Source organism: Enhydra lutris, unplaced genomic scaffold (genome assembly GCF_002288905.1).
Source record: "Enhydra lutris kenyoni isolate GAN:26980312 unplaced genomic scaffold, ASM228890v2 scaffoldscaffold32, whole genome shotgun sequence".
Taxonomy (NCBI): domain Eukaryota; kingdom Metazoa; phylum Chordata; class Mammalia; order Carnivora; family Mustelidae; genus Enhydra; species Enhydra lutris.
This window is the reverse complement of record NW_019154116.1, coordinates 16,429,339-16,451,494: the sequence shown is the minus strand read 5'-3', so window position 1 is coordinate 16,451,494 and position 22,156 is coordinate 16,429,339. Positions and strand designations below refer to the sequence as shown.

The window sequence follows — 22,156 nt, the reverse complement described above, 5'->3', positions numbered from 1 at the left end:
CCAATCAGTGGGGTGCGTGAATATCCACTAGGGTGAATTGAAATTCAATTGGTCACCTGTGTGTGGGCGGGGCTCAACCACCCCCATAAAGGTTGGTCTGCGAGGCTGTCAGGAGCAGAAGAAGGAGAGCTGTCGGAGGAAGAAGAAGGCAGAAGAAGGAAGAAGAAGGAGAGTGGGCGGGAGCAGAAGACGAGTCAGCGGGAGCAGAAGGAGAGTCATGGGAGAGAGGAGGAGAGCTGTTAGAGCTGTAGGAGCTGTAAGAGCTCTTGTCAGAGCTGTAAGAGCCGCCAGCGGCCCTGACGCCAGCGGCCCCAAGCCACCAGCGGCCCCGCCACCTGGAACCACGGCCCTCGGCAGTGGCGCCACGGGGAACGCCTACAACCTCGACGCCAGCAGCCTTGCCACCACAGAGGAGCGGCCCCGCCACGAATGGCCTCGCGGCCCCACTGCGAACAGCCTTGCAGCCCCAAGCCATGAGGGGCCTCGCCGCCCCGTGCTGCAGCTCCGCCAGAGCGGTGTCATTCTGGGGAGCGGCCTCATCATCGAGCGGCCTCATCCAGAGCGGCCTTGTCCGGAGCGGTGGCCTCCTCTGGGGAGCAGCCTTGTCAGAGTGGCGTCATGGGGAGCAGAGTCTGTGTCATTGGGGTTGTTGTCCTCCTTGTCATCGTCACTGTCGTCATCGCCTCTTCGTCGTTGGGAGCGGCTTCCTCCAGAGTGGCCTCTTTTTGGGAGCAGCCTTGTCCAGGGAGCGGCCTCGCCAGAGCAGCCCCTGTCTGGGGAGCGGCCCTGTCTGGGGAGCGACCTCACCAGCAGCGGCCTCACCTGGGAGCAGCCTCGTCCAGAGTGGCCTCTTCTTGGGAGCGGCTCCGACGGGGGAGCAGCCTCGTCAGGAGTGGCCTCATCTGCAGAGCAGTCTCATCCAGAGCAGCCTCATCTGGAGCGGCCTTCTTGGGAGTGACCTTGTCGGGGTCATCGTCGTCGTCTCTTCGTAAGAAATGGCCCCTACCAGTCAGTTTGATTTTTGATGCTTGGTGTGAAATAAAGCTTTGTTTGATTTTTGCTTTGTATCAGTCTCGTTCCTTTGATCACGGACCCTAACAACACTTCAGCATCCTATTACTAAAGGCCTATTCATGAGGAGAACATTTTACCAGGTACATCATGCCCTGCAATCAAGAATATAAATAACAGGGAGTACCAAAAGGCAAAAACTGAAACTAAAAATAAATTGAGGACTCAGAGCAAAAGTGAGAACTATAAATTAGGGATGTTGGAATTATCAGACCAAAAATTTAAAACCACTATGATTAATATCCTAAAGGCTCTAATGGATAAAGTAGAGAACATGCAACAACAGATGGTTGAATGTCTGCAGAGACATGGAGATCCAAAGAAATAACTGAGAAGAAATGCTAGAGATTAAAAACACTGTAACATAAGTGAAGAATGCGCCTGGTAGGCTTATTTGCAGATTGTATATGGCTGAGGAAAGAATTCCTGAGCAAGAGAACAGAATAGTCTCCTCAAAAACCAAAAAGCAAAGAGAACAAACACTGAAAACAAAACAAACAAACAAACAAACAAAACTAGAATATGCAAGCACTGTGGGAGGACTACAGAAGGTGTAGCATACAAACAATGTTGCTTTCCAACCAGAAGAAAAAGAAAGAGCGAAAAGAACAGAGGGATATTTGAAACAATAAAGAATAAAAATTTCCCCAGATTAATGTCAGATGCCAAACCATAGATTCAGGAAACTCAGAGAATACCAACTAAAATAAATACCCCCAAATTACTTTTAGTCATATTATATTCAAACTATAGAAAATCAAAGGTAAAAAAAAAAAAAATTCTGAAGAAAGCCAGAGGGAAAAAAACACTTTACCTAGAGAAGAAAGAAATTCTCAGCAAAATATTAATGATTCATATATGGCAATGTATAAAAAGAATTCTCCACCATTACTCAGTAGAATTTATCCCAGGCTGGTTCAACATTTGAAAACTGATTAATATTATCCATCACAACAACAGGCTAAAAAAGAAAAATCACGTGGTCTTAAAATAGATGCTAAAAAAAAAGTATTTGAGAAAATCTAGGACCCATTTGTGATGAAAACTCTTAATAAACTAGAAATAAAAGGGAACTACCTCCCCTTGATAAGGAATAACTATAGAAGCCCTGCAGGTAATATTGTGCTTGATGAGAAACAGGTATGCTCCCTCTAATCACTCCTTTTTAAGATTGTACTGCAATCTTGAGATAATGCAATAAGACAAGAAAGGGAAATAAAAGCATATAGACTAGGGAGGAAGAAATGAATCCATCTTTGTTCCTAGATGACATGATCATCCACATAGAAAATCCAAAAGAACTGACCATAAAATATCCTAGAACTAACATGAAATTATAATAAGAAGCAGGATACAAGCTTAATATTTAAAAGTCAATTGTTTCCCTATATACAATGACCAAGTGGATTGGAAATTAAAAGAAAAAACAAAAAACACAGTATCATTTATATCGGTGTCCCCCCAAAATCAAATGTTTAGGTATAAATCTAGGAAAATATATTCAAGTTTATGTGAGGAAAACTACAAAACTCTGATGAACAAAACAAAGAACTAAATAAATAAAGAGGTGTTCCATGTTCATAGATAGGAATACTCAGTATTGTCAAGATACCAGTTCTTCTCAAATTAATCCACAATTTAAATGCACCCTTACTGCCAGTCCTAGCAAGCTATTTTGTGGGTATCAACAAACTGATTTCTAAAGTTTACTTGAAGAGTCAAAAGACCCATAATTCCTAAGGAATACTGAAGTAGAACTACCAACCCATGAAAAGAAATGGAAGAACCTTAAATGCATTATTACTAAGTGAAAGAAATCAAACCAGGGACACCTGGGTGGCTCAGTCATTAAGCATCTGCCTTTGGCTCAGGTCTTGATCCCAGCGTCCTGGGATCCAGCTCTCCATTGGGCACCCTCCTCAGCAGGAAGCCTGCTTCTCCCTCTCCTGCTTCCCCTGCTTGTGTCCCCTCTCTCACTGTCTCTCTCTCTGTCAAGTAAATAAATAAAATAAAACAAAAAAGAAGTCAAACAAAAATGTGTTATTCTGCATGGTACCAACTATATGATATTATGAATAAGGCAAAACTATGGAAGCAGTAAATAGGTCAGTGGTGGCCAAAGGTTGTAAGGAGGCAAGTCAAAACAATTAGGTAGAACCTGTAAGATCTTCAGGACAGTAAGAATACTCTGTATAATGCTTTAAGTATGGATACACATCATTATGTGTTTGTCCAAACCCACTGAATGTACAGCACCAAGAGTCAACTGTAATGTAAACTATAATCTTTGGTTATTATTATGTATCAATGTAGGTTCATCAGTTGTATCAAACGTACCATCTGGTTGGAGATATTAATAATATGGGAAACTATGTATGTGAATGAATAGAAATGTAGAAATAGATTTTCTTGTCAATTCTGCTCTGAAACTAAAACTTCTTTAAAAAAGTCTTAAAAAGAAAAAAAAAAAAAAAAAAAGCAGTGCCAGAGCTGATCAACCAGGCAGAAAGAGTTCCCCTCTATTTGGGGGAAGGTCAGCCATTTTTTTCTATTCAAGTTTCAACTGACTGGATGAAAGTCACACATATTGAGCAAGCTAATCTACTTTACCCACTCTACCCATTTAAATGTTAATTCCATCCAAAAACATGCTCACAGATATACCTAGAGAAACGTTTGATGAAATATCTGGACACCTCAGAGCCCAGTCAAGTTGAAATATAAAATTAATCATCACAACTGGTGAGAAGAAAAAGAAAAACTAGCTATAGAAATTGACAGTTTTCTACATGGAATGGTAGGTGCATATATTTTCAAGTTAACAATTTGCTCTAAATTGAATTTATATAGAAACAAATTGGATGATGACCTCAAGATACAAACACAATTGCCTGGTTCTCCTCTCTTTCCCAGCGGTCTGTTACTCAGATACTGGGCTAATAGTACTGTGGTCATAGCAGATGCGCTTTATAAATGTTTTTCTTGACCTATTAATATGGTCATTGTATTTCTACCAGTGCTGCCCTGTGAAGGAAAATCGTTTTGATATTAACAAAATTCTGAAACTGGTATAAATGTATTTTAATATTTTTAAGCAAATACAATTTTAGAGCAAAAGGAACTCAAATTATTTGATGCTTCTCACAAGTCCAATATTATCCATCACATGAGGATTTTTTTTAAGTTCAAAGTGTGTTATTCATTAAATAAGAAAGGGAGAGAAACCAAAAATTCAAAAACTGAAATATCAAAATAAATTTATTGTAAAAGTAATTACTTGGAATGATTCTTGTTATGCTAGCAGAGAAAATACAATATTTATTTTGGTTTTTAATATAAATTGATATTTTCTTAGGACACTGCAAACACTTTGAAAATTAACTTGCCCTTCCTTCTTAGGCTGAAATGTTCATTTGTTTCCAAAAAAAAAATAAGACAGTCATGTTTAGTAAAAATTTTAATAAATTTTAGTTATCAGTTCTTCAACTGAAGAACTTTTCAAACCACCATTTTAGTCTCTGAATTAAAATAACCACATGAAGCAAGTTAGCCAAATCTATCTTCTAAATTTATATGAAGCATGAACTATATTTAAATATCTTCCAACACCTTTAACTCAGTATTTTACCCTAGTCCCTTTAAGTTAGAGGTGAAGAATTCGTGCAGAATTTACTGAAAGACTCAAAGGTGCAAATTCACAGTTATATTGTAACCCTATGGGAGAGTAAGAAAAGTAACTTTGAGAAAATGATTTAATCCATGAAAATGTTGTGGAAACCAAACATATATTCTTTCCATTTTCTTTAAAGTATGCGCTACCTAGAAGCAAGTCTAATTAAGGTAAGATAATTAGCTCAATCAATGAAAAACAAATCATTGATTCACATCTTATGCCACTATAGGAATTTTTTTAATTAAATACAAGAAAAATGCAACCAGGTATCTGAAAGTGATTTTGAAGATAATATTCTTAATTATGTAGCAGACAGATAAATTCCCAAAACTCAGTGATTTAGATAGTTGTTCTATCTTAGCATAGTCTAGTGAAGATGGGCAGGTAGGATTAGCTTCATGGAGTCATTAAGAAATGTGTGTTATGCTGCATGAATACTGCGACTCTTTTATGTTCATCAGAGGACTTTGAGATAGATCCTGCATTAGGTAGGTGGCTGACCAGAAACAGAGCAGGAGGGAATGAGAGAGAGAGAGAGAGAGAGATTATAGAACTTGAGCTTGAACAAGTGACTTATGTTGTCTTCTTTCCCCCTCCTTTTCCGCCTCTTCTCCTTCTTACTCACAATAGGACTGAAATGTATCCGTAGGAAAATAATCCATTCTTACATATATTTTTTTTATACTTGCTTATTTTGGATACACTCTCTATGTTATCTTGGTCACACATTCATCCTACATAGTTTGTTAGATACGCAAAAGGAATTTTCACTGATTTTCCAATGTCCCTAATCTGTAAAAATAGAGCCTAATTTTAACCTTAAATGTAATGCTGGTTCATTGCAAACAAACAAACAAAAAGCTAGTCAACAAAAATAACAAAATGTTATAAAAACATAATAAAAGTATAAAAAGTCTAATCCCATAATTTAGAAATTATTATCTACTATTTTGGCAAATAGTCATCTTTATTTTCATCCGTGTATTTGTTGTTGCTGTTGAAATGAGATCATTCATTATAGTTTTTGGTACAGATTTTGTTTTTCCTTAGAAAAACAGAGTTGACATATTTCTAAGTTAAGAAATCATATTTTATATTTTTATATTGGTTGCATAGTGTTTCATTTCTCTCAATTCTTTCAGTAAAAATTGTTGATATGTTAACTTTTATTCCACCCAAGAGGAGTTTGGCAATATAGCAGTTGCTCAATAATGAATATTACATTAAATTGAAGGCATCTTGGGCTGAGAATAAAGGACTTGTATACGATTTTTTACTAAAAGAAGACTAGCTGCAGAGCCTTACTTAAATGAGCTATTGCATTGCACTTAATTTAAAATTAAAACACTCTTTTAATAAGTTATTCTGGGAAGGCACCATTGATAGTCGTAGATATTGTTTATCTATTAGAATTTCACTTATTAAAAAAATTAGCAAGTAGAATAGCAGAATCAAGTAGGACAATAAGTAGGACAACTCCTGTGCCAAAACTAGGTGACCCATTTTCATTCTCATGCACCCCCAAATATGAATAAGTGGTTTGGAATAAACACCAATAGCTACAAAACACAACTGTTACCAAAAAATCATATGGAAGAAAATCATGTGATAGTTTGAGAAGCAGAGCATTGAAAATCATCATCATGTACATACTAGAAGACTCAGAGGGCAATCCTAACACAGCATGTGAAACTGGTGGTTGTGGAGGTTGGTGGCATTTGAAGTTTCTAACTCCAAATGAACGCAGTGACGTCAAGGAAGGTCTGGTGCTCAAATAGTGCAGCTGTTTGTGAGTATGAATCTTGGAGACTAACAAACCACAGTGCTCTCCCAAGTCAACCTGAGGAGTAGAATATCCCCAAAGAGCTGGACTGGATAATGAGCAAAGAATTAGAAGAGTTCAGACGAGAGGGCGGAGACCTCCAGTAGTTGAATCCTGCTGTTTTAATCTGCATGAAAAGAGAAGAAAGGGAGCCTTAGGATAGTGACACTAGAAAAGTGATATTGGTCCATTCCTTTCTCTTTGAAGTGCATGAAAATTCATCTCGCTTCATACTAAACCAGTGAAAAAGATTGAGGTTTTGTCCTCTAAAAGCTACAAAAGAAGAAGGAAGAAGAAGAAGGGGAAGAGGAAGAAGAAGGAGAAGGAGAAGGTGAAGGAGAGGAAGAAGAGGGAGAAGAAAGAGGAGATTAGCCTCCTACAGATGAAGAAAGTGTGTTGGAAATTTATGTTAGCAAAGCAAATGAAAAATACAGTTTAATATTTTGAAATAAATTAAGATAAAGGACATGACAGAAGTATAAGCCAACAACATACTACACTTGATCTTAGCCAAAAGGCCGAGAAGCGATTAAGCCAACAACATAAATCAAGATTATAAAAGATCAGAAAGAAGTGATTGGAGAAAAGAAAAATATGGAAACAGAAATTAATGAACTTCACTAAGAATTACAATGGGGACACATGGGTGGCTTAGTCAGTAGAGCATACCACTCTTGACCTTAGGTCTTGATCTCAGGATTGTGAGTTCAAGCCCTGCATTGGGTGTGGAGACTACTTCAAAAATAATAATAGGGGCACCTGTGTGGCTCAGTGGGTTAAGGCCTCTGCTCAGGTCATGATCCCAGGGTCCTGGGATCGAGCCCCGAATCAGGCTCTCTGCTCGGCAGGGAGCCTGCTTCCCTCTCTCTCTCTCTGCCTGCTTCTCTGCCTACTTGTGATCTCTGTCAAATAAATAAATAAAATCTTTAAATAAATAAATAAATAAATAAAGATAAAATAAATGTAATAGACCCCTCTGAAAAAGAAAACCAAATAAATGGAATAGAAAAATACTATAAGTATAATCCCAGAAAATTTCCTGAGCTCAACAAAAATATGGTGTGAAACTACATAATGACAGAACGCTATGAGTTCCTTGGGAAGTTAAGCAAGTATTTCCAACACTAAAACATACTCTGGTAAAATAATTAGACTTGAAGTAAAAGTCCCTGAAAACATCTAGAATAGAATATGGAAATTTAGGGTTCCAATTCAAACTAAGAGAGACTAACAAAGAAAAGGAACGTTTATGTTTCAACTAGAGATATAACATGAACGCAACTGGACACGTAATATTACAACAAGGAATTCCTGGTTTGTGTGTGTGTGTTTGAGCGGTTATGCTTCTATGCTACCTGTGTTGGAAAAGGAGGATTCTTGTAATTTAGAGACACACTGAAATATTCACACATAAATTAATATGCTGTTTGCATTTGCCTCAGATTTACCCAGGAGCATGTGTTGTGTAGAGACAATAATGTTGGTCGTGGTTTGAATATTATTAAAGCCGAGTGGTGGGTCCAGGGAGTTCATTATAGTCTCTTTTTTCTTTTTGCCTACAGTTTGAAATATTCCATACAAAAAGTGTTCTTCAAAAACGGATTGTTTTTCTTTACTATTTTAAAATCGTTTTCCCCTATGCTGTATTTTGATTTAGACTTTCTAATGTATTAAATTTAATTTCTCCACATCATGGGTTATTTTTGCCTGAGTCATGTTCTTAGTTATAATTCTCCACTTCAGTTCTGTTCCCAAAAGTTTTAGGCACTACTACCTAAAGTAATCTCCTTAAAACTATTTTCTCTAAATTCAAACTATTCAAAATGGGTGGAAATATTCTTAAATTAGGTCTATATATATAATCCCATATCTCTAGTGAGGAAAATGTGTATTATTTTTAACTGATTGCCTACTTTAAGCACTAGAATCCCAGAAATAATGCCTTTATCTAGATTCCCAAACTGTGATTACAGTTTTTTGTAATAATCTACCATTTTTGTTCAACCTACAGTCACTTTTTTTTTGGTCCCCAGTAATCCGATCTACATCTCATCAATGAGATTTCAAAATATAAATCTGACCATGTCACCTTCCTGCTGGAAACTCTTCTAGGGCTTCCGAATTTCCAGCTACCTCCTTTGCACATCCAGGCCCTCTGCCTAGACTGCTTCCTGTAGGCCTTCATTTACCCAATTCTATCAGTTTTATCAGAACTTAGTGCCAATATCACCTCCTAGGAAAATTACTTCTGAAACTCGCTTGATAGGTTCCTTGATGTATACGCTCATAACACCCCATAATTTTACTTTAGAGCAATTATCACAGCTTCTTGTTTTATACGTATTTGTCTACTTACTATTTACAAGTGTCTGTCACTTGCCTTAGGTGATAAACTCCATGAAGGCAGCAGCCATGGGGGTTTTAGAAAATTTAATAATTTTCTACTTTCTAGGACAATATACATATTAGACACTTGCACATTTGTTTATTGGAGAGTTTGTGAGTGTTCCCGGTGTTTGTGGCTAGTACTTCCATCAGATAAGGAACAATTTCTTGAAGAAAATCATTGATATTCTTGCTCTATATTCTATTTTTAACGTTATAGCATTCTGCTCTTCCTTCTCATTCCCTACCTCCCCTATATTTCTTTTAGAAAGAAGTGGCAAGTTCAGCAGAACTTAACCAAATGAGTGAGTTCATAAGAAAACCACTGTGGTCTCATATGTCAGTGGCACCGAAAATTCTGTCATTTAAACTAAATGGATCCCAGGACTCTCTAGAAACATAATCTCAAAGACATTTTATAATTGCAACCTGTAGAGTCCACAGTGGATTTTTTAAGGGAATAATATAAAATCACAAGAGGAAGCAAAAAAAGAGAATAGTGTAACAATGATAACAGAATAGGAAAAAAGCAAATGTTGAGAAGTATGTGCTGCTAATGCAGCCTTTCTTGCCACTAGTAAAAATATGAAATGGCTTAGTGTCTAAGCTCAGAAAGCAGAGATTTGTACAATGTTATTGGTATAAAACCTTGCAGCATACTTAGTTGGCCTTAGGTGAAAGCATATGTAAAAATCTAATGACCATGGTGTGGTAATAAGCAGTTGTTATTAAATATTTCAGTTCTCCTGAAAATTGAATCAAAATGTTCAAATAAGTATGAATGTTCCTGTATTTGTTTCTTTATCAAGTCAAGCCATTTTAACTGCATGCTTGATAATATTTTCCACCAAATTGTTAACATGCTATTAAAATATAATTTTGTACATTCATAATAATTCATTTCTTTTACATGTAGAAGTTTACTTTAATAGTTTAATTTGACCAAGATATAGTTTATTTTAAAGAGAAATAAATAAATATATAAGCAAAATTTGATTGAAATAGAATACTAAAATAATGTATTTTTTAAAATGTTAATTATCAGGGTGCCTGGGTGGCTAAGTAGGTTGAGTGTCTGCCTTTGGCTCAGGTCATGATCCCAGGCTTCTGGGTTGGAGCCACATGTTCAGGCGCTCTGTTCAGCGGGGAGCCTGCTTCTCCCTGTCCCTCTGCTTGCTGCTATAGCTACTTGTGCTCTCTCTACCTCTGTCAAATAAATAAATAAAATCTTTAAAAAAAAGATAAAAAAATGTTCATTGTTTAATACTCATGATATCAAACTGTGGGATATAAGCAGCAGAGTATAAGAAATATGCTCTTTAGTTCTTTGGGGTATAAAATATACTGGCCATTCTGATTTCCTTCATGATGTATTTTTCTTCTTTAATTAAAAATTAATAAATCTGAAATTAGATATTTTGCCAACATTACTGAATCTGTTATTTAATTGACTTGTATAATATTTAATAATGGAGGATTACCTTTAGAATAGATAAAATGAATGAAGCTAAACAAAGTTTGAAAAGGATCAGGAGCTCAATTAATTCAAAATATTCTGAGTAATTTAGAGTGACACTTAGAAAACCTTTCTGCTTTTACAATTGAAAGAATTGACCCATGAGGTAAGATCTGAAGAACAGTCATTATTATTATTATTGCTACTGAAGAAACTACTTCCTTGACTTTGAATGGAACAAACTTTATTGAAAAGTTTTCTTGCACTCCCCAGGCTATAACTCAAATTAATGTTCTCTCTTTGACTTGAGAATCTCTTGTAGATATTTTAAGAATACCTGCCTCTCCTAAGAAAAGTTAAAAAGTATAGTGCAATTTTTCATTTTATTTAATATTTGTGCCATTTAAATGTAGTCCAGAATATGCTTCTCAAAACCAAAGTATGGTTATATACCATATACCAGACACATACCAGTTTAGTAATTCTATTTTATAATATCATTTCATTTTATATACTCTATCACTTCAGATTAGATGCTGTATCTTAGAAAATCATCTGTAGGTATTTGATCATGCACATTAAATTCATCCAATGATATCCACCTCTCACAAATAGATATGATTTATTTGATGGTGTAATTACATAGACTTGATAATTTTGTATCGTTTGTAATAATAATTAATTTTTACATTTTCCATTCATTTACAGTTTGCATTTATTTCCTTGACTGGTTTACCTTAAGCTTTGTTATGATTATAATTAGCTATATATTAAAGTGTGCTATACTTTGGCACGTTGGACCAATATTGACAGACTCAGCAAAAACAAATTGCTACAAATTTTATTTTATTTATTTTTATTTTATTTTTATTTTTTTTAAAAGATTTTATTTATTTATTTATTTGACAGAGAGAATATAAGTAGGGGAAGCAGCAGACAGAGGGAGAGGGAGAAGCAGGCTCCTCGCCCAGTAGGGAGCCCAATGCAGTGCTCTATTCCAGGACCCTGGGATCATGACCTGAGTCAAAGGCAGCTGCTTAACCGAATGAGCCACCCAGGTGCCCCTCCTACAAATTTTACACATGTGCAAAATAATTTATTGATTTTTTATGAACATATAATGTATTATTTGTTTCAGGGATACAGGTCTGTGATTCATCGGTCTTACACGATTCACAGCGCTCACTATAGCACATACCCTCCCCAATGTCCATCACCCAGCCACAACATCCCTCCCACCTCCCTCCCCTCCATCAACCCTCAGTTTGTTTCCTGAGATTAAGAGCCTTTTATGGTTTGTCTCCCTCTGGTTTCATATTTTTTCATTTTTCCTTCCCCTCCCCTGATCCTCTGTTTTGTTTCTAAAATTCCTTATATCATAACTTATTGATTTTTAAAAAAGATTTATTTATTTGAGAGAGAGAGAGAGAGAGAACGCGCGTGCATAGGTGGGGGGAGGGGCAGAGAGAGGGAGGGAGAGAAGCAATCTCCTCAAAGAGGGGGGAGCCAGCCATGGGGCTCATCTCACAACCTTGAGATCATCACCTGAGCTAAAATCAAGACTTGGTTGCTTAACCAACTGAGCCACCAGGCACCCCTTCGTTGATTTTTAATGTCGGAAATCATATTGTTCATTGTTTGACATTTAAAAAAATATTATTTCTAATTAGCACTGCCATGATAAGCTTCCTTGTTTTGTGGAGCAGTTTTAGTGTTCGTATTATCTTAAAACAACAGGTGCCGGATCTTGCCAGTTTGTCAAAAGAAATAGAAACAAATATGAGATTAGCTTAGAACTTTAAGAAAATCAAATATATATGTGTGTGTATATACATATATCCCTAAATTTATAAATATAACATTTATTTATAATCCTAAAAATGCTTAAATGTTAATAGTGTTTTAATTCCACTAAAATATTTATCATGATTTCCTATATGAAAATAAAACAAATAAAACATCTAATGCATTTATTTCCCTTGAGAGATAAAGGACTAGTTTCCCCACAATATTTGGTAACAAACCCTTAAGAAATGAGAACTTGTCATTTATTATTCATCCCTTATTTGTCCATTCAAAATACACATTTATATCCTGGACTAAGTATTTGTTGTTGGTTCTTCCAGATCCACACCCCACGTTTATGAGCTCAGCTTCCTGGCTCATGATGCTGACCTGTATGGACTATCCCCTTGCTCTGTTTCTGTTGGGCTGTCAGTCAGTGCCCTGGCAGAAGATAACAAGGAGAAAGCACAGCGTGTCTACCCAGCACCACTTGAGGTTGTTTCTTTGAGGCTCTGTTCTCGACTGATTTATCTAGCTCCACTCAAAGCGGGCTTCCTTGTGGGACTTTCTCTACATTATTCCCTTGGGCCTCAGAGCAGTGAAAACTTATTTGTCACACAGACACATGAATCTTTGTAAAAAGTCCTTTGTAAATACATTCTGCCCAAATGATCCCAACTTTGGGTGTCCCATCTGTTTCCTGCTGTGGTTAGCCTAAAACTATTGTCTACCACCCACCAAGTGTGGCGCTTGTTAATGTCAAGATTAACAAATAAATTATTTGTTTCTTTATTTACTCATTATGTATTTATTATTTATTTCTTCATCCATTCACTTGTTTATTGTAATTTGAAGTGGAACAGAGACCTCTCAATTTCTTTTCTTGCATCTTTAAGTAAAATTAGTTCTAAAGGTCTCCCCTCTGCCCTTTTCCTGCACCAATCATACCAAACATTCAAAATCCCAATCTATGAAAGCAAAACTACAAGAAGATCCAAGGAGTTGTGAATTTAAAATGTGAGAAGATATTTTGTTAGTATTCTCCTTTTCATGTGAGGACAGAACATGTCTTTTGTGTATGAACTCAGTGGTGAAATGCAGAATGTCTTCCCTCATTAAACACTGTTCAGATATTTTGACTGGAAATGTATTCTTGAAATGTATTCATTATAATATTAATTTTCTAATAATCAAATAACGTGAATTACCAATGGGGATTGTTAAAAAAAGTTTTTGTCTTTGTGTATGTGGTTCATAATTACAACAATGCAAAGAACATCATTCTTCAAGAATAGTAAAAGACACTATGATTCCATCTCATTCTTTCTTACATATTTTTAAAAATTTATTTATTTGACAGTGAGAGAGAGATCACAAGTAGGCAGAGAGGCAGGTGGAGAGAGAGGAGTAAGCAGGCAACCTGATGAGCAGAGAGCCCCATGCAAGGCTCGATCCCAGGACCCTGAGATCATGACCTGAGCTGATGGCAGAGGCTTAACCCACTGAACCACCCAGGTGCCCCGCATTATTTTTTAAAGTATGGTTATATAATATTTTTAAGGCAATTACAGGATACTTTTTGGATTAAGAAACATTAAAAGCATTTAAAAATATTTAAACATAAATAACATTAAAGTATTTAAAACATTGGATATAAAAATTCAGTTTTGCTATTTTCAAAAAATTTCTTATTTATTCAGTTTTTTAAAAATAAGTTTTAAGATAACATATTGATTCTAATTCTTGAAACAGACAAATCCATTCACAATATAGGAGATGCTATGGCACAAATGGTTGTGCCATTTAATTGCAGTTTTGTCTGAAAATAGTATCTTATAAGACATTTATTTTCCCTGAAGGAATTCATACTGGGGCTTGCTTTGCTCAAAATGTTGCCTTTGTTATTCAGGGGCTCTTAATAGGCTTTTCCCCTCTCTCTGGATACAGTTGTCAAATATATGGAACTAATTAGTCAATCAACTTCTTTCTCTTTCTCTCTCTCTCACAGACACACACAGACACACACACACACACACACACACACACACACACACACACACACACACACACACACAATATGTTTCAAATATAGGCCCGAAATATATTCTGGAAATTTCAGGAGAATGAGTAAAATTACAATTAAGGAGAATGAGAATGATGAAAACTGAACACAAATATAATAATTGATGTTTTATAAAAGCCATTGGAGCAAATAAAATCGAGATTATTTTTGAGAAATATGTCTCTTCTTCCAAAAATCTGTTACACAAATAAAACTTCACTGCAAATACTAATATTCAACTTAACATTTTTCACTTATCCTTATGTCCTTCAAGCATTTAGTAAATGTTCAAGTAGCCTTCTGTTAAGTCATCGTTGTCCATAAAGTTTATGTGAATTTAAGTAAATTCTGCCATGCCAGACACTATCTTTTACTCATCTCTCTATCCACAGAGTGGAGCATATTCTGGGGCAAATGTTAGATATTTAGTTAAATGTGTCTATAATTAACTATTGACACATACTATACAACAAGGATAACATTCTTAATCAAGGACTAAGCAGGAATTCTAAAAGTAAGAAATTCGAGAGCAGCCCAATACCACCAATTTGGAGAATCCGGTGTCACATGAGACGAAGGTACACAAAGCTGCTGAATTCATCACTCTTGCACCCCCCAGGGAATTTAATGACTTGTTCAAGGATGTCTGGCTGCTACTTAATAATGACAGTCTCCTCAGGGAAGGGGCAGTACAGTCATTTGCCCAATTCATACCTGGAAAGATAGAAGGGTGTGAAGATCAGGTCTTAAGTACAGAACACAGTGATCGGGGTAATAGCAGATTTTTAGATCCAAGAATCAATATTTCCCTTAATTGTGATCACTTAGAGAAAGAAGCAAGTGACAGGCAGCCAGCCAGAGGACATGGATAAAGGTACAGAGAATTCTGTCATGGTGTGTTAAGGGTCTGGATGAAAGATCATTATTCCAACAACCTTTGTACCCTTTATGCTAAGACTGTAGATGGCAAAAGACCATTGTTGCATATATCAGAAGCCACTAGTTTCAGCGTAAAAGCTTCCGGAGTGGTCACTGGAGATGAGAACCACCACACCACCTACAGCCCAGGTTGTTGGAATACTCAAGATTCAGGTTTACTGGTGTGAAAATGGCAATGTTCAGTTGGTTAGTCATGAAGAGGTACAGCGTTCAGTAACTGTTTCAAATGAAGTCCAAACTGCCAAGGAGTTTATTAAAATCATAGAGCGTGCAGAAAATGAGTATCAGGGGGCACCTGGGTGGCTCAGTGGGTTAAGCCTCTGCCTTCAGCTCGGGTCATGATCCCAGGGTTCTGGGATCCAGCCCCGCATCCGGCTCTCTGCTCGGCAGGGAGCCTGCTTCCTCCTCTCTCCCTCTACCTGCCTCTCTGCCTACTTGTGATCTCTCTGTCTGTCAAATAAATAAATAAAATCTTAAAAAAGAAAGAAAGAAAGAAAGAAAATGAGTATCATGCAGCAATTAGTGACAACTATCACACAATGTCAGACACCACATTAAGCACATTAATGCTTTGTGCCAGCCATTGCCAATTACCTGCACCAAAATTGACTGAAACAAGATCGACAAAAAAATGCAGAATGCTTAAAGGCTGAACGTAAGAATTCTTCAGTATGTAGGAAGGAAGGATTCAACATGTGGTCATGTGATAAATAGTGATTTATTTATAAATGAGAGTGATATTTTGTTCAGGCCTTAGTTAAAGGTTTTCTAGCCCTCATGGAATATTGTTGAACCTATAACAACATCTTGATTCTCTTGTGTTATGTGCTTTACAATTTTCTGTTTTCACTATATCTACTTTTTTGTTTTTTGTTGTTGTTTTTTTGTTTGTTTTAATTCTGTCACATTTAGTGATGAAGAGAGCGATGTGTCCTGGAGTCATTTTCCTGTCTAGATAATTTTCCTAGCCATGAAGTCCTGTTATTAATATAGACAGGTAATAATGCTCAGTACTTTTCTCCCCCAGACCTTCAAAGCACTTCTAGTACTTCCGTGATTCTTGCTGATCCACCAACAACTAAAGAGGCTATGCTATAAACTAGCTGAATGGAAGACACATTCGTCCTTCCCCCTTCAACTACTTTGATCAGCATTTATAACATCTCATAACTGGGGGCACCTTGGTGACTCAGTGGTTTAGACTCCAACTCTTGATTTCAGCTCAGGTCATGATCTCAGGGCTGTGAGTTGGAGCCTTATGTCAGGCTCCATGCTGGGCAGTGTGGAGCCTGCTTAACATTTTTTTCCCTCTCCCTTTGCCCCTCTCCTTAAGCATGTTCCCTCTCTCTTTATCTTTCACTCTCTCTCTCTCTCTTTTTTAAAAAAAAAAAAAAAAAAGTAAACATGTCATAGATATTGTTTCCAAAAGTTTGGAATTGGGCTTTTCAGGTGCCTTTGCGGAGGCAAAGGAAGTTGTCTGGAAATTCCATTATAGCCAATTCTCTGGGGAAGTTGTATTTTAACCCAGAGTCTTACACCACAGTTCCTGCACATGAATGTGCTTTCTCCTCTTCCCTCATTGTCTCCTTCCCATCTAGTAGCATTATAGTTGTAGACATCGGTCTGCATTTTTAGACGAGTTTTACCCATTTTTTATTATTTTTTATTACTAAGGAACTACTGATGTATTAGGAATGCAGTAGAGTATAAATTTTGAAAAACACAGAGGTTGAAGGAATAATAGGTATCTTGCACTTTAATACTTTGTGGTGGGATTGTACTATAAGCAAATGAATCTAAACAACTATGTAAATCTCAAACAAAACCTAAAGATGAACCAAAGTGAAAAGGATACATTCCAGGCAGTATCTTTCTACTGTAACCTGTTATTTGAGGGAATATTGGTGATTTGTTCAAAATAGAATATACAACTTGTTCCAAATGACTCTTCTTCAGTCCTGCCTGCCAAGAACTCGAATGTAACTGTGATGTACCAACTCTTCCCTGGTATATTGGCAGGTATATGTGTGATCTCAGAACACACGGATGACATAGATATGATATGACAACTGCTAATGGTGTATCCATTATATTGTTTACACTTCTATGAGCAGGCCTTAAGGGAGGGTCATTTTTTCAAAAAACAGGTAGTTTCCTCCTACTTATCTGTGGATTCATGTCAAAAGAGAAGGGGGTTTGTCTTTCAGTTTAATTTTGGCTCAGTAATACAGTCAAGCTTGTTTGTTTCCAAGTGACCCACTGAGCTGTAGAAGCATTTTTGTTTATTTCAAATAAAATATATTTGCTTTAAAAATAAAAGTAAGAAATGCATTTCATAAGTCAGACTTACATAGAACAAACAATGGAGAGCAGTTCTTTCAAATATTTCTAATGTGCTTCCATTTTCGTTGACCTTGATTTTTCCTAAAACAATTTCTCCCTAGTCAAATCACTTATCGAGGATAGATTTAAATTACATGTCAAAAACTCTTTATTCCTCAAATCACTTTTGGTTCAAAGGATGTAAAGGCAGTTACATTTTGAACAAGTTCATTGTTGTATTACATTTTCCTTTCACTGGGGAAGAAATCAGTAGAAAGATAGGCAGCTGTAATCGAAAGAATGGAACACATGAGGCTTACATTGAGTTCATAAAGTCATCAACAAAAAGAGACAGGAAGAACAAGGTTCTTATCTCTTAGTTCAATTCAGAAGAGAACTTTGGAAATAGTTAAATGATTCGGACTTAGTTTTTTGTGATATTTAATTTAATGTTACTGAAGAATCACATCTAAACAAAAATTTTTGGGCATTCTCTCCTTGCTCTTTAAGAATGATTCCGCTCCCAGGCTAGTTTACTCAAATCTAACTAGTTTATTGTATCTGCCAGAATGCAGAGCTGATATCAGAAGATGAAAAACTTTTCTCTTCAGTAACCATTTAAGAAACACTAGCCAAATTAGAAAGGTATTTTGGAAATTAGCTCCTTTCCAAACAAGAAAAAAAAAATCTATTCTATACTGCAAGGAATTTTTGGTATTTTCTTCTAATTAGAAAGGTTTTTATAAGCTAAATGTCCTCAAAAAGTAATAAGGACATGCAGCAATCCAGCCAGGGTTTAAACGCTCTCTCTTCCATTCAATGCTTGTGTAACCATCTATATATTCATTAACATTTTGACATTGGAAGGAAGAAATAGTTATTACACTGTTGGATTATTCATCAATATGCGTGAATCCATTAGTAGTTTTCAAAAAATGTGACTTCTGTTATCATCAGTAACTCAGTATTATGTACATAATAAGCCTTTTATAAATTGTACAAATAAATTAACCACTACCAATGCCTCACATTTATGTAATATGCTATATTTCACACACATTTCACACAAAGTTAAAAAGGTGATTTTCTGAGAAGGTCAGACATATAAGATATGCTTTATTTCATGGGGTATTGTGTGTTTGCAAAGCAATATAGTTAGGTGAGAAAACTTTATTCCTTGTTTTCAATATATCTTCTGCTTTGTGATTTCTGATCTTTATACTCACCTCGTGCTTTTCACTCAATATTAAATCACCCTCTGCTGGGGTGATTGTTGACCAGTCTCTATCTAAATGCACATTTGCTGTTGAGAGGTCAGGCAAGACGGGGACTTAAAAATCTCCATTGGATTAGCAAAATGTATTCCATGGTGATTTCTATATGAACAGATATGGAGCCCCACAAATGCAGGATTAAAGTTTCTTAAAAGTGCATGAGAAAAATATTAAAATTTTTATCAAAAAAAAAAAAATCTACCTTCAACAAGCAAGAGGAAATAAAAACAGAGGATGGAGGCTGTTTTAAATTAAAAGGGACATAAGAGACATAGTACATATAAATGTGAACATTGATTCTGTTTCAAATAAGCTACAAAAAGTCTTTTTTTTTGAGATAAGGGGGGAAATTTGAAAATGAACATATTAGATGATGCCAAATAGTTAATTTCATATTGTAATGTATAGAAAGGACACTGTGGTCATGCAAGGAAAGATTCACAGTTTTATAAGATGCTTATAAAAATATGTAGGTAGGGATGCCTGGGTTACTCAGTTATGTGTCTGTCTTTAGCTTAGGTCATGATCCCAGGGTCCTGGGATCCAGTACCACATCAGGCTCCTTGCTCAACAGGGAGCCTGCTTCTCCCTCTGCCTGAAGCTCTCCCTGCTTGTGCTCTCCATTTCTCTCTTCCTGGAAAATTATATATATGGGGAAAGTGATATAATGTCAAGAATTTTCTTTAACATACCACAGCATTGTGAATAGATGAAACAATGTTGTAAAATCTTTATATAACAATTGAATCTAAGTAAATACTGTATAAAAATTGTATTTATCCTTTTATATAATCCCTTAAAATAAAATTTGATTTAGAAACATTTAAAATAAGTACTCTTAACCTGTGTTTCCAGCATAAGGCTGGAATATATACATGGCCATCCTCCTGGTGAAAAGTATTAAAAACACTGTATAAAATTTTTTAAAATAAATAAATGAAAGTAACCAACTTTGTAATTGCATTAAGAAGTTAGCAAGGAAATAAAGAGTCCTGAGACCAAAAACTAATTTAAAAGCAAGAAAGAAGAGAGGTAAACAGCATTTCACTAGAACAAGCTACTTGCCCGGAGGACATTGTAAAATGAAACCTAAGGAAATTGAACTTTATTTCTTATGTATTTCTGGGACTGGCTCTAGGTAGTAAGCCTTTTGTAGAACTTCTAAATAGGTTTGGGACTTCAAATGACTATAACTTCAGGGTAGGCATGCACTAAATATCAGGTCACTTCCTCTCTCACCCCATGCTAGATCCAAAAACATTATTTTTTTCTCAAAATGAAGAGCTAGATGGGTGAAAAACATTTCCCTGAGAATTAATAATGATGACTCAGCTTTAACAGTTCTTCATACTGAATTCAGATAATCTGGTTGATGGAAAAAATAATAAATCCAAAGTAAATATAAGATATTTGAAGGAAGTCTGCATGCTCAAAGAATTTGCATGAATAGAGTTCCATGGAAAATAAGCTCACAGTTAAAAATCCGAAAATGTACAGAGAAATAAGACATGGGGCTATGTATAATTTTAATTACAGAGCAAAGCATAATTTTACCCACCAATTAAAAAAAAAAAAGATAGTTGATTTACAGGTCCAGCCAATTCTACCATCTTCCTGTTTTCCTAAGAAAGCTATGTGAATCCATATATATCTCATGTTGGTTCAATTTTCCATCCTGGGTAGAATTTTCTTGGCTTAATCTTTGAACTATAGACAGACTCAGACAGATACTGTGCCATACTCTTGGTAGTAGCCATAAAACTGCAAAATCCTAATCTGACCTTATTAGTAGAATAGTTTATTTTTGTGGAAATAACCAAGGATTTATATCTAAGTGAAAAGGAATAAAATATTTATGTTTGAACTCTATAGGCCTTATTTTATAATCTAAAATGAGAGTTTTCTTTCCATTTTTATATACCAATTTTTCTTTGAAAGATACCTGTGATTGGTTTGTTTGATAGACTTTTTCTTTTGTTGTGCTGTTCAGAATTGAGATCCTTCATAACAGAGCTTAAGGATTTTGTTTTTGGGTGTCTCATCTATAATGGGCTGAACCCTTACTGAAAACTCTCTATCTTGAAGTTATTTTTATCTGTTAATACAATAGGTACAGTTCAAAGGTTAATCTCCAGAGCTTTTCTTACGTTTTTAAATGTGTCTTCTTATAAAAACTATAAAGCAGAACACTTCAGTTTAAGAGAAGACTTCTTTTTACCCTTTTAAGGTGTTTCCTTAATCAATTGTAACATGAAGGCTTGGTGGCAAATTTAAAAGGAGGAAAAGTATCAAACTTATTTCCCATGCTGTTTTAGGTTTGCTGTTAAACATAGGTTTAGGGTTACGTCAATAAAACATGCATTTATTATTTCTCTATTTTTTTTAAAGTAAGCATTTCATGGGAAAAGCATAAATAATTTTAGTTGTCTCTACCACTAAGTGATTATGGTTCTTTATAAATGGTAATTAGAATACTGTTGTATTGTTTGACTATCAAATTGAAATAAATTCTTGTTGAGAGGTCAGAATTCAACTGTTATAAGGCTGTCATATAGACAATGGGCAGGGGAAGTGATTTGAGTTATAAATTGGTTTGCTTGACCATAACCAAGTTTTAGGATTTAGAGGCAAAGTGAAGTCATATTACTAGAAGATAACAAAACAGCTTGCCAGTTAATAGGATTTGTGCCTATTAGTCCACAAAGTCCAGTAAACCTATCTTTATTACCTGGTCTTCAATCTCTTTAGGTAGAATTAACTTTCTCCACTAACTTGGATGTCAGAAGAAACACTCCTGAGGGATTTTACCTTGAATGATGGGGAACTTTTTTCATAATAACCTTGGTTATAACACAAGAGGATGAGATAATAAAATTACTGGCAGTTACTGTTAGTGAATTCCACATGGATGGAATCCAGAAAAACGACAAAAAACTTCTATTGGTGTGAATTACATTTTCTAATCCATAGATCTTCAAATTAGAGTTAGTGTGTTAGATTGGTCCCCTGACTTAGTCCAATTTTTCCTGACTCCTAGGTAGGGATTTTTTTTCTCCAAGATTCTCCCTCTCAGGGGATGGCTTTTTCTTTTTTTATTTTTATATATATTTTATTTTTATTTTTTTTAATTTCTTTTCAGCATAACAGAATTCATTGTTTTTGCACCACACTCAGTGCTCCATGCAATACGTGCCCTCCTTGAACCCACCACCAGGCTCACCCAACCTCCCACCCCCCGCCCCTTCAAAACCCTCAGATTGTTTTTGAGAGTCCATAGTCTCTCATGGTTCATCTCCCCTTCCAATTCCCCTCAACTCCCTTCTCCTCTCCATCTCCCCATGTCCTCCATGTTATTTGTTATGCTCCA

General features: G+C 35.9%; 1 pseudogene; it reads left to right on the top strand.

Annotated features, from left to right (window-relative positions):
• Positions 1–217: 217 nt before the first annotated feature.
• LOC111153415 lies at positions 218–15,839 on the top strand (annotated as a pseudogene).
• Positions 15,840–22,156: the final 6,317 nt, after the last annotated feature.